General features: G+C 58.4%; 1 long non-coding RNA gene across 3 annotated transcripts in view; it reads right to left on the bottom strand.

The window, feature by feature from the left end:
* The window catches only part of LOC119242974 (uncharacterized), a 72,862-nt gene extending 59,543 nt beyond the window's left edge, over positions 1–13,319 (bottom strand). For 2 of the 3 annotated variants that reach the window (XR_005124589.2, XR_008551325.1), the window contains exons 1-2: positions 13,116–13,319; positions 10,459–10,594 (exon numbers count right to left, since the gene is read on the bottom strand). This is a non-coding gene — a long non-coding RNA (uncharacterized LOC119242974). Of the gene's footprint in view, positions 1–9,979; positions 10,084–10,458; positions 10,595–13,115 lie in introns of those variants that run through there. The other variant, XR_008551326.1, reaches the window with a different exon arrangement.
* Positions 13,320–15,310: the final 1,991 nt, after the last annotated feature.

Here is a 15,310-nt window from a genome sequence, read left to right as displayed (position 1 = left end):
ACGTGGGGTGGCCGCCTGCGGTCCGCGACACCCAGGCCCGTCAGCCCCCCGGACGCCCCGGGCCCTGCCACCCGCCTCCCCCTTTAGAGCACGCTCAGCGATTCTGGCGACGGCCAGAGCTCCAGACCCTGCCTGCCCTGGTGCCTGTCCCTCCTGCGTCCACCACCACCTTGGGGGAAAATCAAGATCCGACCCCCCAAGCCCCGATCAGTGGGTCGAGGTTCTTCGGAAAATGCCGCTGCCCTGCTCGCTGGTCCGGACATGGCGCCTCTGGCCAGGAAAATAGCTGCGCCCCTTGGCCATCCACGAGCATCTTCGCCTTCGGGGCTGTTTTGGCAGAACGGGCTATTTAGCAAGCACTTCCACTGCTTTTAGGATGGGAAGCAATAAACAACAGCTGTGGTTATTTAAACCCTGAAGTGGCGCTGACTCCGTTTCCTTCATCACAAAAGACACGCACGGCGCGCAGGCTGCAGAGCGCGGGCCGGCCGCGAGCCCAGAGCAGGGCGGGCGCGGCGCGGGGTCTGGCGGCCGAGGCACCTGCCCCCCGGCCCCGGCACGCCCCGTGCTCGGCTCTGGAGTAGTGTGAACAGGGTGGGCAGGGCCGCCGGCAGGATGACGCCAGGCACGTGAATGTCCGGCGAGCTGGACCTCGAGTTCATGCTTCACACTTGCCCCGCGGGGAGGGCGCCGGGGAGCACAGGGCCTGCTCCCGCGGGACACCCCTTCCCACGCGCGCCCCCCAGGAAGAGTCGGTTCGAGCGTCACTCCTCGAGACAGGGTGACCAGCCAACCTTGAATGTCAGAAAAAATATTATTTGTTGGTTACGCGAAATTGGAATTGAACGGGCGGCCAGCATCTTTCTATGCCACCCTCGCCCCCAAGCCAGAGGCCGCAGAAGCTCCCGGAAGGACTCGACCGGGAAAGGCCGGGCAGCCGGGTCGGTGTGATGCTGACGGTTCCGGCAGGTTCTGGCCTTGCAGCTGTCCCAGGGGAACGAGAAACAGCACATTCCCCGCCGGAGAGGGGCAGCCGAGGGCGGAGGCGACGGGCCCCTCGTGGCCAGCGTCTGGGCTTGTGGTCCCTGCCACGGACCCCACGCAGCCCCACCCCATCCTCACCCCCCACCTCGGGGCCGGCCCGCTTGTCTTGCAAAGGCCGCTGTCGGGGAAGCAGCTGGGGCTCAAGTCACCCTAAAAGGGACCCCAGCAGTTGAGGGAGCCAGCGAATGCGGCGTGGACCCACCCGGGGACTGCCCGGGGGCCCCTAGCATGGCTCATGTCCTCCAGGACAGCGCTGGGGCACTTGTTCCAGCCCAGCCCAGCTCCACCAAGAGTCGGATCATTTTAGTGACAGAACAAGGCAGGCCTCCCTACGACTCAGGGCGACCCAGCCGCGTCTCCATCGGGATTTTTGTGTCACCGTGAGGTTTCTCCTCGGTTTTCACCCATTTCCATTAAGACACTTAAAACTCAGAAAAGGAAGTGTTATGACGGCAGGTCGCTCTGAGAAGGGCGGGCGGCTTCTTAAAATCTCTGCATATTTTCACCTTAATGTTCTGGAGTTGTTACGTGCTAGAATTGGCTGCTAATAACACAAAATTTGAAAAACAAGTGGAAATAGACGATAAAAAGTTCCCACCCTCACTGATCTGGCCAATGCTCGCTTGGTGCTTCGCCGGCCTGGCAGAGCCCAGGGGGTGGGGTGTGCTCTGTGCCTGCAGATTCCAGCTCAAGGGCGTTCTGGAAACGGCAAAACTGGAGGCCGTGAGATCAGTGGTTGGGATAAATCAGCAGGACAGAGGAATCTGAGGCACACGGAACTGTCCCGTGTGCGCCTCTGAGGCTGGTGCTGGCCCTGACTCCGCCAGCCAGTGGGCAGAGGTGCTGGCCCTGACGTCCAAAGCCTGAGCCTGCAGAGCCGCAGTGTCTCAAGTCCAGCGGGACTTAAATGTAGAGGAGAAGCAGGGCCTGGAGGAGGTGCAGCGGGAGGGCCTGGGAGCGGGACTGCAGTTCACCGAGGATCCCTGCGACCTTGGGGGAGCCAGCCAAGGCCTGTCCCGGCCAGCGCTGCAGCAGGCCTGGAGCCTGGAGCAGGGAAGTCGGTGGTGCGTGCCCGGAGGTGGCGGGAGGCATCCATCACCTCACTCTTCCGCTGCTCCAAGGAGAGCGACGAGGGAGCTGGAGCCCAACTCCAGGTTGGCAGCTGTCACCCTGCAGGGCCTGCTCCCCCGCCACGGGGGAGTCTGGCCCAGGGGGTGCAAGGGGGAGGTGATAGCACCCTGCTGGGGCAGAGGCGGCACAGGGGGCAGGAGCCGCTCCAGTGTCTGCCTTGTGACCCACCTGTTGGCTTCACTCAGGGAGGCCCGGGGAAGGCAGTGGTAAGCGCTTGGCAGGGACCACTGACCCGGTGAGTGTCCAGCCACATGATGAGATGTGCAGCCTGGCCTAGCCAGACACACGCATGGACGCTTCCCAGGACAGCTCGTTCCCCAAGTCCACGGCGCTGCACGTCTCTCCTGCAACATCCCAACCCTAGTGCCTGGACGGGGTGTTTCCTCTTTCTGGAAGCATGTCTTTCTGGGGCAGTGATGACGCCTCCCTCCTCCGACTTCACAGGCACCTCGGCGCGCACTCAGGGAGCTACTAGGCCTCTTCCTTTGAATGATCCCACAAGTTCACAAATATCAAAATAAACTCATCTTCAAAGCACTGCGTGTTCACACTGCAACAGGGTACACGCTGAAACCCAAAATACAGCGAAGGGGTGTGCTAACAGGAAAATTCCATTTCTTCTAAACTGTGACGAGTCTGCTCTCCTGGGCAGTCTCGGCCCTGGGGACCAGGCAGTGCATGGAGGATCCTGAGAGCCGTGCAGGAGAGACACAATCCTGCCCTCCCTCTAGCGGGCTGCGCAGTGAGCAGGGCGGTGGCAGGAGTCGCTGGCAGCGGCTGAAACATGTGCAGGCTGGTGCGCCGGAAGGCCAGAGGACCTGGCCTCCGTCCACTGCTGCAGGCGCTGCCCTCCGGAGCAGACTTCACCAGGAAAGAGAAACACCGTCTCTGTCTTCACGGGGGCGCCTGTGCAGACACCTTCTCCTGTGTCCGTTCGCAGAAGCAAAATAAACAAAACGCCCCTTTCAAATCACCTTCTAGAGGCTTCGGTTCAGATCTGAACAGAGTCTAGGCTCCAGCTGAAAAGCTCCCGCTAGCGCAGTGCTTTTCCCATCTGCTCAGCAAGCAGCAACAGGCAGCCCCGGTACCGGAAACTGCCCCCAACAAGCGCAGAGCCCCTGACAGTGACACGTGTGTTCTCAAAGCAAACGTGGCGCTGCGACCACCTACACTGGAGGCCACTCTGGGCGGGGTTGTCCGATCCAACTTCCCTGCAGAATCCAACCGTTTCGCCCCACCTTCCCTCTAGCCCCTTGTCAGTCCCTGCTCCCCACTCCAAGCTCAGGGTCCTCACCGTGTTGATGAGCATCCATTAGTTTTTTTCTCTTTTACTTTGTCAAATCACCCACTATGTGAATGTGCAGTATTTGTCTGCCTCATCTGACTTGCTTGCTAGACACAGTTCCCTTGAGAGGACTCCATTTTGCTGTAAACAGCAGCATTTCAGCCTTCTGCATGGCTGAGGAACACTCCATAGTGTGACCAGACCAGGCTGGCCATTTAGGCTGCGCCCCCGGCCCAGACGCTCTAGGACGCGCTGGCGCTGCAGTGAAGGGCGTAGAGCAGAGTTTCCTGCTTTAATGATTTCTTGCTCTGTGGTAGACGCCCGAGAGTGCAAGTGCTGGGTCAAAAGGAATTTCACTTTTAGTGTTTTAAGATGAAACCAAATCACTGGCTACCCCAGTTTACATTCCTACCCACAATGTGACAAGTTTTTGTGTGGGGGAAGATTTTTTTCATCGTTCTTTCGGGCTCTACGTTTGCGATTGTTTTGTTCAGCGCTTCTGTTTCTTCCTAGGTTAGCCGGTAACTATATAGAAATAGAAATTTATTCATTTCTTCGAGGCTATAGGAATTTCTGGCATATAGTTCCTCATAGGAGTCTCATGCACGTTTGTATTTCTGTGCTGTCTGTGGTCTTTTCTCCTTTCATTTCTCATCCACTTTATTCACGTTTTAACTCTTGTTTTGCTGGCCTAGCTAGAGGCTTGTCTACTTTGTTCATCTTCTTGAAGAACCAACTCTTAGTTTCCCTTAATAAAATCTGTTTTAATAAACCTCTTTTAATAAAACCTTGTTCACTTGAATTAAGGGAGGGAATGTTAGTTTGCCCCACATCAGGGGATATTTAAATACTATCACTTTGAAAGTGATAATGCTGCACCTTAAATTTAACAAGACATGATCAGAATTTGTTAAGCCAGGCATGCGGAGGGCGTGATGGCAAAATAAATAGTGACCCAGCCGGAAAGCCTAGAATCTGGATACAAAAGAAGATAAAGACACAAAAAGTGCATCCCAAGGAGCTAAAGGTGAGTCCAGGCTTTTAAATATGAGAGACTGAGGAAGTGGGGGTGGCCACTCAAAATTCAGGCGAATCAAAAGCAAACCCTGTACGTCTGGCCAGGAGCGGTTGCAGTCCATGTGACATGGGAACATGGGAAGCTGTCACCGCAGCAGAGGAGGCTGCGGGCCGGGGACAGGGGATGGGCGTGAGCAGAGGCCTGGAGAGTGCCTGGTTTACAGACTAAACTGACAGTGGAGAAAGAGGCGCCAGAGAGAAGAATCAGGAAGGTCTGGTAGCCAAGCGGTCACCTGACCAGTCACCGCCAGGGAGCGAGAGGGCTCGGGAGAGGGTGCCCGCCTCCGTCAGCTGGCAGCCGGGTGGCCGAGCCACGCCCCTGAGCCGCACCGCTGAGCTGTGAAGGCCGCCCAGGACGACGCGCAGGGAGGAGCAGAGAGCCAGCGGGGTGGGGTGTGGGGCTGTCGTGGTTTACTGCAGTCCCAGGGGTGTAAAGTCATCACCAAACAAGGAGCTGGGGAAGGTTTGTCACGGAAGCCATTGCAGAGCATTTCGTCCCCGACAGCCGAGCGTAAATGACCTCACAAGAAGTAACAGTAAAATGTTCTAGAGCAATTAGGAAGTGATGAGTCTGGGGTATTTACTACTTTTGCATATTTTTAGTAGCGTTCTTAGTTGCGAGTTTTTATCGTGTCATGTGATATTTGCTGTATTGGAAAAGCAAATTTAACAGTGGTTCTCAAAGCCTGGCACCGGCGGGTCCCCACAGCCCAGCCAGCAAGGCCCGCCCCGTTGTTAGATGCTGATAGGGTTGTTTCTGGGTAGTAAACAGCCCTGCCCCACCCCATGCCAGCCCCTTTCCTAGAAACTCCTGCCTCTTCCCATGATTCAAAACCTCAAGGGATAGCGCCTGCAGGACCAGAGGGTGCAGACAGCCAGCACCGTTCTCCAGCAGCTGTGCCCCGCCAGGGTCCTCTCTGAGGCCTGGCCTCCGGCACACAGGTGACCAGCCGTGGCTGGAGTCTCCTCCCACAGCACATGGTCAGGAAGACCTAGAGGCCAACCGAATGTGTAAGAACTTGGGGGCCTTCACCCCCAGGCACTGCCCCCCTCCGCTCGAGCGCCCTTCATGTGCTTGGCACAACCTCTGGGTACAACCGTCCTCGGCACTTGGGCCATCCCTCCCAGAGACTCCCGAGCTGTCCGGGGGCCATTACCCGACAGCTAAGGCAGCCCCCGAATGTCACGAAGGGAGGAAATCACGTCGAACCGTTTACTCAGAAATTCCAAACTGCAACCAATTCCACATAAGGAAAAAGCCAAGAAAATGGTCTTGAGATGCAACACCCTTGGGCGCCTCAGCTCCGGCTGCAAGAGAGGCTGGGGCCGCCTCCAGCTCTCGGGGCTCCTGTTCTGGGGCCAAGCAGCAAGGAAATGGGCCGCAGCACTGATGAAGAAGCCGTGATGAAGATAATTGCAGTTCTTGGTAAAGACAAACTCCGTTATCCGGGGAGATGAATCAGTAGGAAGCTGACGCCAAAAAAAAAACAAAAAGCCCTTTCGTGGGGCGTCACTGGAATTCTTGCTCACTTCAGGAAGTTCTCTTTTCAAAGAACATCCTGAGTCTGTAAGAATCTGAGCAAGAAGGAAGCGCGGTGAGAGAGTTCGCAGGGATCTCTGCTCTCCACGCACCGGCAAGCGTGGCTCACGGAGGCGGCTGCTGCCCGGGTGAGAAGGTGGGTGCGGGCCCGGCCTGGGCGGTCAGCTGGCAGCCTGCCGATCAGCCTCAAGAGGACCGCTCCCCTCTGGGCCGCGTGTTCCTGGGCTGTCAAGAAGGAAAGGTGGAGCTGCAGAGCACGCTGCAGACGGTCCGTATCCTCAGGCTCATTTCCCAAAGGGCTCGCAGCCCCCTGAGGACCCGACCGGGAAACGAAACAGCAGAGCGGGCCGGTGAACACGCACTGGCATCACCCCTGACCCCGTCCCAACGGGACAGCGGCGGCGAGGCCCCACAGCAGCATTGCTCCGACGGGAAGTCTCCATGAAGCCTCCGTGGCTGTACAGTGTGTAACAGGACGGGGGGGTGGGGAAGCAGGACCCGGCCTGACAGCAGAAGTGACCCCATGGCTCCAGGGCCAGCACCGCCCCCAGCCACCGCAGACCCCAAGGCCTGTGCTGGGGTGGGCTGGGAAAGGCCTTCCCCAGGATATACCCCAGCAGCATGTAAGCCACGTTTCCCACTTGCTCCACACGGCCTCGGCCGACCACGCCTCTGGATATTGCGGCTGGTGGGCATTTTCCCTGCTTTGCAAAGATGAAATAGGTTATTTAATATTAATTATTGGTATTAATACCACAGACACTATTAACTAATATTAATAACAAATAGGGCCACAAAAGATGTAGTCCTATTTGTGGTGGGGGTTTTTTGCTGTTTTTTTTTTTTTTAATCTAGTCAAAATTTAAGTGTGTCAGCTCTTCAATGACGATGCTGCTAAGATTCTGTTAGGAAAAGGCAAATTTCAGGATCCCTTTATTATGTAAACTCAACTTTTAAAGAGGATGAAATAACCCCAAATGCTCTGTGGACCTTAAACTCCTGCCAGACCCAGTTCTGACAACCGGCCCAAAGGCACAGTCGCCTGCTCCTCACTGTGGCCTCCGGGGTCCCTTAGGCCGGCCACTGCCTCGCTGGCCCTGTGCTGAGCCCCATGAGAGGCGGGGTCCCCCCTCTGCCTCCTCTGGAGTCCAGGTTCCCGCCCCAGCCTCAGGCATCCTGCGGACCCCCAGGCGGAGGAGGAAGAGCACTTTGCCTGAGGCTGGGGGTGCGGGGAAGAGGCCTGCAGGCCGGGAGCTTCTCTCTGCAGAGATTTCTTCAAAAAGGCAGGGCAGAGCTCAAGGGAGAGAAAATGAGTCTCCTGACACTAGAGCCAACCAAACAGCAGTTAGCATGCCACGCTTGTTCGTAAAGCACATGACTCCTGGCGTGGAATTTCTGGTAATAATTCGAAGGGAATCATCACAGGCAGAAGGACTGTGCAAATTAGTTGTTTTCAAAGGATGAATTTTTTTTTTGAAGTTTGAGTGATTGCAAACTGATTAGGATGATCCTTTACACATTTTTCTTACCATTAATTCTCCTTAGATCTTCCCCCTGAAAGTGGGTTCTGAAAGACGGTTCACTCTCCCAGATCACAGGCGCCTCCCCCCGGAATGGATGGACGGTCAGCCAGGAAGCGCAGACTCTAGAACACGGAGCTCTCGCCTGCCGAGATAAACACCAGGGGCAGGCGCTGGCGCCCTGGGGAGACACGCACCTTTCCAGAGCTCCGTGCAAGCAAGCAACGAGGACCTTGAGAAAGGAGATCTTGAGCCCGATCACAAGTTAACTTGGCTCACGTCAGTGGCCCAGGCCCAGTTCCGATGTGAAACCAAGTGGTGATTTCCTACAGCGCCTCTCTCCTCCCAGCCCTCTGTCCCTCGCACACTCACTCTTCACGAGGGGACATTTCCGAGGCGCTCTTAGAGTAAGTCATCCCGTGCACACTTCCCAGATTTCCTTTCCAAAAGCTGAAGAAAAGCAGATTTGGCTTCAGAAACGTCAGGGTAGACTATTAATCAGAAATTAAATGCCAGCACAGGCTTCCCGGGGAGTCTGGCGGCCACTCAAGCTGGCTGACATTTCCTTTCATACTCAAAGGCCTCCTTCCAAATGTCTCCCAGCCCCGCGGGCAGTGTTGGTGCGGTGGGGTGGGGGCTGGGACACCCCCAGGGCGCCGGGGAGAGAGCAAAGCCCTGCAGAGGCTCGGGAGGGGCCGCTGTGGCCTGTGGGCGGGCGGAGGCTGGCACCAAATTCACTGCAAAAGCCCTGCCAGCTCCGCTTTCTTAAAACGTGTCATTTGGGGGATTTGCCGTGTCTGCTCCCCCGGAGGAAACTGAGGCTGGAAAGATAGGAAGGCGGGCAGGGCACCCAGGCCCGTGTGCCGCGTAGAACTCGGGCAGCTCAGGCAGCTCCCCCCAGGACACCCCTCTGCGAGCTGAGGTCTGCTCTCGAGGGGGCAGGAGTCGGGCGGGGGTGGGGTGCCCCCCTCGGGCAGTCTGCAACAGCTCCAGCTTCCCAGGCCTCTGAGGGCCCCGTCAGTCTGTTGCCAGGAAAGGTGAGGGCGGTGGACAGTCCGTCCGCGTCTCCCCCACCAAGGTCACAGGGCTGACCTTGCCCGGGGGTCGACCCCCGGGGCCTGTGATCCTAGGGCGCCACTGCCCGACACCCGTGTCCTGGAATGACTCCCGCAGACTCCCTGCCCAGTCGCTAATTCATCACCGGGAGCAGGGTTGGCCCAGGCCAGATGTAGAGAAAAAAGCAATTTTCTGTCCACACGCCTCAAGAAAATCAATTCATTTCATTTTGGTGGAGTTGCCGGTTGTCTCAACGCTCTGTCAGAAACCCCAGCGCCACTTAAGGAGCAGGACTTCGCCGCCTCCCCTACCAGGTGGACGTGGCCCCGGTGACCACGGCCCCTCCCTCGGCCGCGCGTCCAGGCCGCCCCAGCCAGCCCCCTCCGCAGAGCGCTCAGGCCAGCCCCGCCTGAAGCCGCCGCGGGGACACGCACTCGCGGGGCCCAGGCGGTTCCCTGCCCAGTCATTGCAGCTTCTCCTCCCTCATGGGCTGGGGGATCAGACTGGAAATCCGGGGCTCATAAACATCTCTGCAGACAGTACTCCAAGTCGTGGGTGCGACCTTATTATTTTGTCCTGTTGACAGAATCATCATCCCCACAGCCTGAAGCCCCGCCAGGGAGGCTGTGGGCCTCTGGGCTCCTGAGTGGACGCGCTAGTGATTCCTCAGCGGACAGAACGGCTGACCCGCCGGCCCTGCCAGTGAATGATCCCTGGGCCGAAGTAAGGAGCTGCTATTGATCTGACGCCGCTGAACTGACACCTGCTGTTCTCAGACAACACTTTCCCATGAACCGCACGCGCTCTTTTCCACTCCGACGCGAGAGCAGGACTTCGCAAGTACGTGAAAGATCTTATTTTCTAAACAAAAAGAGCAGGGGGCTCTGCATTCCCTCCAGAACCTTCTCGATGAGAAACGAGGAATCAATCTTCCAGATGGGCCAATTGGGGCTGCCCAGAAGGTCATCGGGACGGGGCTCAATGTCACGGCAGAGCTGAGCTGCCAGAGGCGTGACCCGGCGGAGCGGGCACAGTGACACTCACTGCAGTGACCCCCAGATGCCCCAAGTTGGGGTACCTTGTTAACTCCATCCTGTGGTGGGGGGTGTCGCCGAGTCCTTTAGTAGGGCCTTCTTCAGCCCTTCCCTACTGTACATATTCTGTTTTTCACCAAGAACATATTTAATATCAGTTGTCAGGACTCACAAGATTGTAGAAACAAAATAAAAATAACAAGAAAACACGCTGCCTATTACAGATGGATTGTGTGTTGAATCCGAAGCCGCGTTGGATCTTAAACCCGAGAACCTCAAAGCACGGCCTTACCTGGAGATCGGTCTTGGCACTCACAGGTTCTGTCTGACCGCGCGCGTGTCATCCACACACATCCCACTGGCCGAGGAGGCCACATGACCCTCCCCACCCAGGAGGTCGACTCTGCCTACAGGGCAACAGTGACAGTCACCATGGCAACCAGCAGGCCGCAAACCCCCCCCCCATGAGAGAGGGGCAGAGGAGCCGGAGGGCACAGGGCGACCCCCCTGGATGCAGCCGGGCGGCTCCCCTGCACTGCTGGGCCTCAGCTTCCCCGGCTCCTGGCAGCCACACGCACGCCACCTCCATCGCCACCCAACTATTCTGGGCTTGGAACATCCAACTGCTCCTCTGAGTCGCTCACAGCTCAGTCCCTGCCATCCTCACTTCGATTAAAAAAGGAAAAAGCAGCAGAACATGGAAGTGCTTCATCTCAGTGCCCGTGGGACCCGAGCAGAAGTCAGGAAGGGGAAAGGAAAAGACAAATTTACCTTCTATCCAGACACCAGAATTGCCTGAGGGAGTTTGGAAAGTCCCCAGATTTGCTGACTCTTGGCCTGGCCGTCTCTGCTCTCTGCCTTGGCACAGCCGAACATTCGTGAGTTCCAGCCAGGCCGTCGCTTGGCCCTGGGGGTAGAGAAGAGTGACCTAGGATCTTCCCTCAGAAAACTCGCAATCTGGGGCTTCCCTGGTGGGGCAAGAGGTTACGTCTCAGCACTCTCAGCAGCCACTGAGGCCTGAGTGCGATCCCCGGCCAGGGAGCTACCCACATGCGCAGCGAACTCTCCCGACTCGCCCGCTGCTCCCCTCAGCAGTGGATTTCAGTCAGTCTGCCGGTTCTGCTCCCCACTCTGTCTCTGGTGAATCCTCTCACCCCCTGCACCTCTAGCCTGCACCCCCGCTCTTGTATGCATACATATATAAAATAAATCTTTAAAAAAAGGAAAAGAAAACCCGCAATGTGATGACAGGGCCCTGCGCCCTGCGGGTCCACCCAGGAAATGCTTGTGCGGGGCTCAGAGGGGGCATGTGCGGCACCAAGGTCCACTGCTGCGGTGGGCACACAGGCAGCAGGGCCACTCACGCGGGCGTGATTCCCTCCAGGGGCCTTTCTCTACTTCAGTCGTGACCTACCTTAAGGACCGACATGAATGTGTGATCGTGACTGGACCAGCACCCCAGGGAGAACAGAGTCCACGGGTCCCGAGTGGGGGTCTCTGGGAATAGGTGGCGTTCCCAGGCCAGGCGGGGCGGGCGATGTGCCCTGGGACGTGCTGTTCACCCGCCTTGGCCGGAAGCCTTCCCAGGCTGGTCCTCGAAGCCGCCCATTTGTGGCGATCACCTTGGCGGAGCCAGCACCAGAGTGGGGTCCAGCAGAGGCCCGTGGGCAGCTGGCTCTGCCGTGGCGATCTCGTCAGGGATGGATGAGACTCAGAGATTGAGCTGATGTTAGTCTTAAAAATGATTCCTCCTTGACACTGGCTCAAAATGTTTTCTTATATCGTCTTCCACTTTATAAACGGGGTTATAGTGAGTCCCCCCAAATTCATGTCCATTTGGAATCTCAAAATGTGACCTTATTTGAAAATGGGGTCTTTGCCAAGGTAATCAGTTAAATTAAAATAAAGTCATACTAGACTAGGCGGCCTGGCCTTCAAGCCAAGGACCAGTGTCGCACTAAGAGGAGGGGGAGGGAGACTCTCCACAGGCCCGGGCAGGGCTGTGCCAGGCAGACGCACCCTGCAGGAGCCAGGACGGGACAGGAGCGTCTTCCTCGAAGTCCCAGAGAAGGCACCGGCCCTCCCACGCCTGGGTGTGGGACTGTGGCCTCCACAGTGGTGGGAGGATAGATTTATGTTGCTTAAAAGAGCTGCTGCTCCCAAAAGCTGACCACAGATCTGGGACGGGACAGGCAGGAGAACACCCAGGGCAGGGCAGAGGTTCCGCGGTGACCACACCCCAGGGCAGAAAACCTGTACTGTTGAAGAGGTAACAAGGCTGGAAATAAAACACTGCTGCTTCGTTAAACAGATAAATAAATGATAAGGTGTGAATCTGGGGGGAAAAGGAACTGTTGTTTCCTGAAGAATTTCAAAAACCCCATCTGCAGACACGGCGGGCCCTGGCCCGGCACCCTGTCCACCGCCCTGTGGAGGCTGACCCTCGTCATCACCCCACGTCCACAGATAAGCTCCCCCCAGGTTCCCCCCAACAATTCGGGTGGCACAGAGCTAACGAGTTAGTGGAGAAGCGCCCCATTCACCAGAGTCCATGCAAGGCCCGACCCCCCTGCAGACACCACGCCAGACGCAGCTCCTGCTCCCGCCTGGAACGGGGACAAACGGAGCAAGTTATTTCAGGCTTGGAACATGGAGCGCGTGCCAGTGAGTCCGCAGCCCTGTAATTTCAGCAATCAGATGCTGCAATTAAGTGTCTGCACGTCCGGTTCCACCGCGAGGCGCGCTGCGCTCTGTCGGCAGGCGGGCGGGCTGGCCCGGGAGCAGGATGTCCACCCACGTCCACCACGTCCACCCACGTCCATCCCGCCACCACCACGGCCCAAGACCAGTGCATGGAACTCATCTCAGGAGTCTTGGATTTTTGAGGGTTATTTTGAGGCATAAGCTGAGAAGGCAGGTGCCCCAAGTGCTCTAACGCACTTTATTTTTACTTTATTTATAAAACAGCAGTTTATGCGGCGTTTCCGAGAAGCTCAGGCGTCCGCAAGCACGCGAGGACAGCCTCGCCACGGCCACTGACAGAGGAGGACGCGCTGAGCCAAGCGAAGGGCAGAGGTTGGGCCTCCTGCTCCCAGACACGCGATCGCTCCCGCCCACGCCTGGCACGTTTTGGTTCTTATTTCTAGTCCCCCGGGCGCTGGGAGCTGCTGGCCACGGCAGGGCCATTCCCAAAGGGAGAGCTCCATGGAGCGCCCCCCCGGCCCCCACCTGCCAAAGGCGCAGAACTGCCGTGCGTCACGGAGCCGCAGGGCGAGGGAACACGATGCCCAGGACGGTGTCCACTGGGCAAGGCTGCTGGCCGGGGAACCACGCGGGTCTGGGGAGAGGGAACGCCATGCTCCCCGGGACTGGGGGTGCACCAGTTCTTCCGGCAGGGCACCCCGAGATTGTCGAGACGTGAACCCCACCTCCTTGGCTGGGAGCCGCTCTCCCGATCACTCAGCTCCTTTGCTCTAATGATCGGCTCATCAAGCCGTCCTCGGCCTATGATTTGGTCTCTCGAGGGCCTTGCAAACGTCTGATCACTTTATCCCCCAGATCACAGCCCTTCAGCGCCCCCATCACCCTGCAGCACGGAACATGCTCATCCTCTTGCTTCCAAAGCCTTTGTGACAAAATCCTCCCCTTCCAGGCGTGTAATTCACCAGCCCCCCTCCCCCCCATCTATGCTGGACACTGGCGTCCAGCTCCCCCCAGCACAGCACGATGACCTCCTTCACTCCTGGCCGCTGAGGCTGCCTCCCCCTCTCGGCCCGTCTGCCCACCCCCGGCTCAGCTCTCCCCGCCTTCCCTGAGCTCCCCTCGCGAGGGCCCTGGTGCTGATCCCCTGTAGCTGCGGGGTCAGAGGTCAGAGGCGTCTGTGTCTAATTTCCTCCCGCTGCCTTCATTTCACTTTGAAGCTCAGGCCTGGGCGCTGGGGACCGGGCCTCCCAGACTTGCCAGGGCCAGGCAAGGTCCCCGGGGAGAAGCCGCCCTCCTGGCTGACCCGGGGAGGGAGGGTGAGAGGCCTGCTCTGCGTCTGAGGCCTCATTCCTCGCTCATCATCAGATGCTGACAGGGTGACTGTTACAAGCAGGTGCAAGCTACGGGGGGGAGGGGGGAACAGTGATTAAAGAAGACCCCCCTCCCACCCTACACTCGGGTGGGGCAGAGTGAGGTCGAGGGAAGGGTCCAGGCACCCTTCCCGCTGCTCTTCACCAGCCCTCTCGCTCGCTCCCTCCCCAGGTCAGCCAGGATGGCAGCAGCTCCCCTAGGACCTTGCCTGGCCAAGACACAGACACAGCCCAGGAGGCCCCGTCCCCGACGCCCAGGCCTGAGCTTCCAAGCAAAATGAAGGCAGCGGAAGGAAATTAAACACACAGACACCTCTGACCCCACAGCCGCAGGCCCACACTCAAAGGAGCACCTGCCCGAGGGCGCCGGGAGGGAGTCACATCCCGGGGGTGGCGGGGGCTGGCATCCCGAGGGGGCTGGCATCCCGCAGACACAGGGAGACCAAGGCCCCTCGGCTCAGCCTCGGCCCAGTGCCGGGTAGCTGCGTTCTGGAGACCTCTGGGGCCTCCCACACAGAAACAGCTCAGTGCTTTTAGCAGCAGTCGATCTGCAGACTCAAGAGAGACTTGGATTTATTTGCAGGATCTTCTGCTGAAAAAGATTTCCAGGGCTGTGGACAGTGGAACGATTGATTCTTCACCCTACGAGTTGCCTTTTTAAGTGGAGGCACTGGTGTGACTTGCAAGTCTACGAAGGAGGTACTTTGGCTCAAGTGGACGGAAAAGGAAGCTCAACGCAAGCGGTGCCGGAGTGGGCTCGCCGCGGACGGGCGCTGGCCCCGGGAGGGTCGGGGCAGGAGGACACCGCCGGGCCTGCCGTCAGCAGCAGCAGAACTTGCTTCCAGGGCTCGCCCTGCAGGCGGCCTGTGGTGTGTCCTCGTCACCGTAACCTCCTCCAAAGCTCAGCCGTGGAAGCGCCTCGGTCACTGAGCCCCACGGATGGGGGTGCCCCACCCTGTGCGCCACCTGCCTCTGGAGACCAAGGCACACGAGGGGGTGGGAGGCACCCACAAATCAGGGCCCATGCAGGGCTGGCCGCCGGGACCGAGGGGACACTGTCAGGGTGCGGACAGCAAGGCGGACGCCCTGGCCGGGAAGGCAGAGGTGACCTCGGTGCGGCTGGGAGCCGTGAGGACGTCGGCTGTGCGGGTGCCGGAGACACAAAAACGCGTCCAGGAAGTTTACCCAAATGTCAAAGCTCTAGTCAGCTGAAAATAATTTCAACCACACTCCCTGTTGCGGAGAACCTCCCTCCAGAAGTGACGGAGCTGACGTCCGACCTTTCGAGAACGGGAAGTTCTCTGAGCCCGAGCGCGGAACCGCTGATGCAAACAGCAGACCCGCGGATTACTCACCCCCGGGCGCCAGTGCCACGGAGAGCGGCGCCACGCTCCAGGAAGCGCGTGGGTGTCCCAGATGGCGCACGGAGGAGCCGTTGGAAAAACTTTCTCAAGGACCTGTCATTGAAACCGCAGCTGAACATGATTCTTGATTCTCCTCGAGCGCATCAAGTGTGTGAGAGAGAGAAGAACGCAAGCCATTAAGGAATG

This window comes from Talpa occidentalis, unplaced genomic scaffold (assembly GCF_014898055.3).
Source record: "Talpa occidentalis isolate TD23 unplaced genomic scaffold, MPIMG_talOcc4v2.1 talOcc4.13, whole genome shotgun sequence".
Taxonomy (NCBI): Eukaryota; Metazoa; Chordata; class Mammalia; order Eulipotyphla; family Talpidae; genus Talpa; species Talpa occidentalis.
The sequence above is the reverse complement of the archived record's forward strand: the minus strand, read 5'-3'. Positions and strand labels throughout refer to the sequence as shown.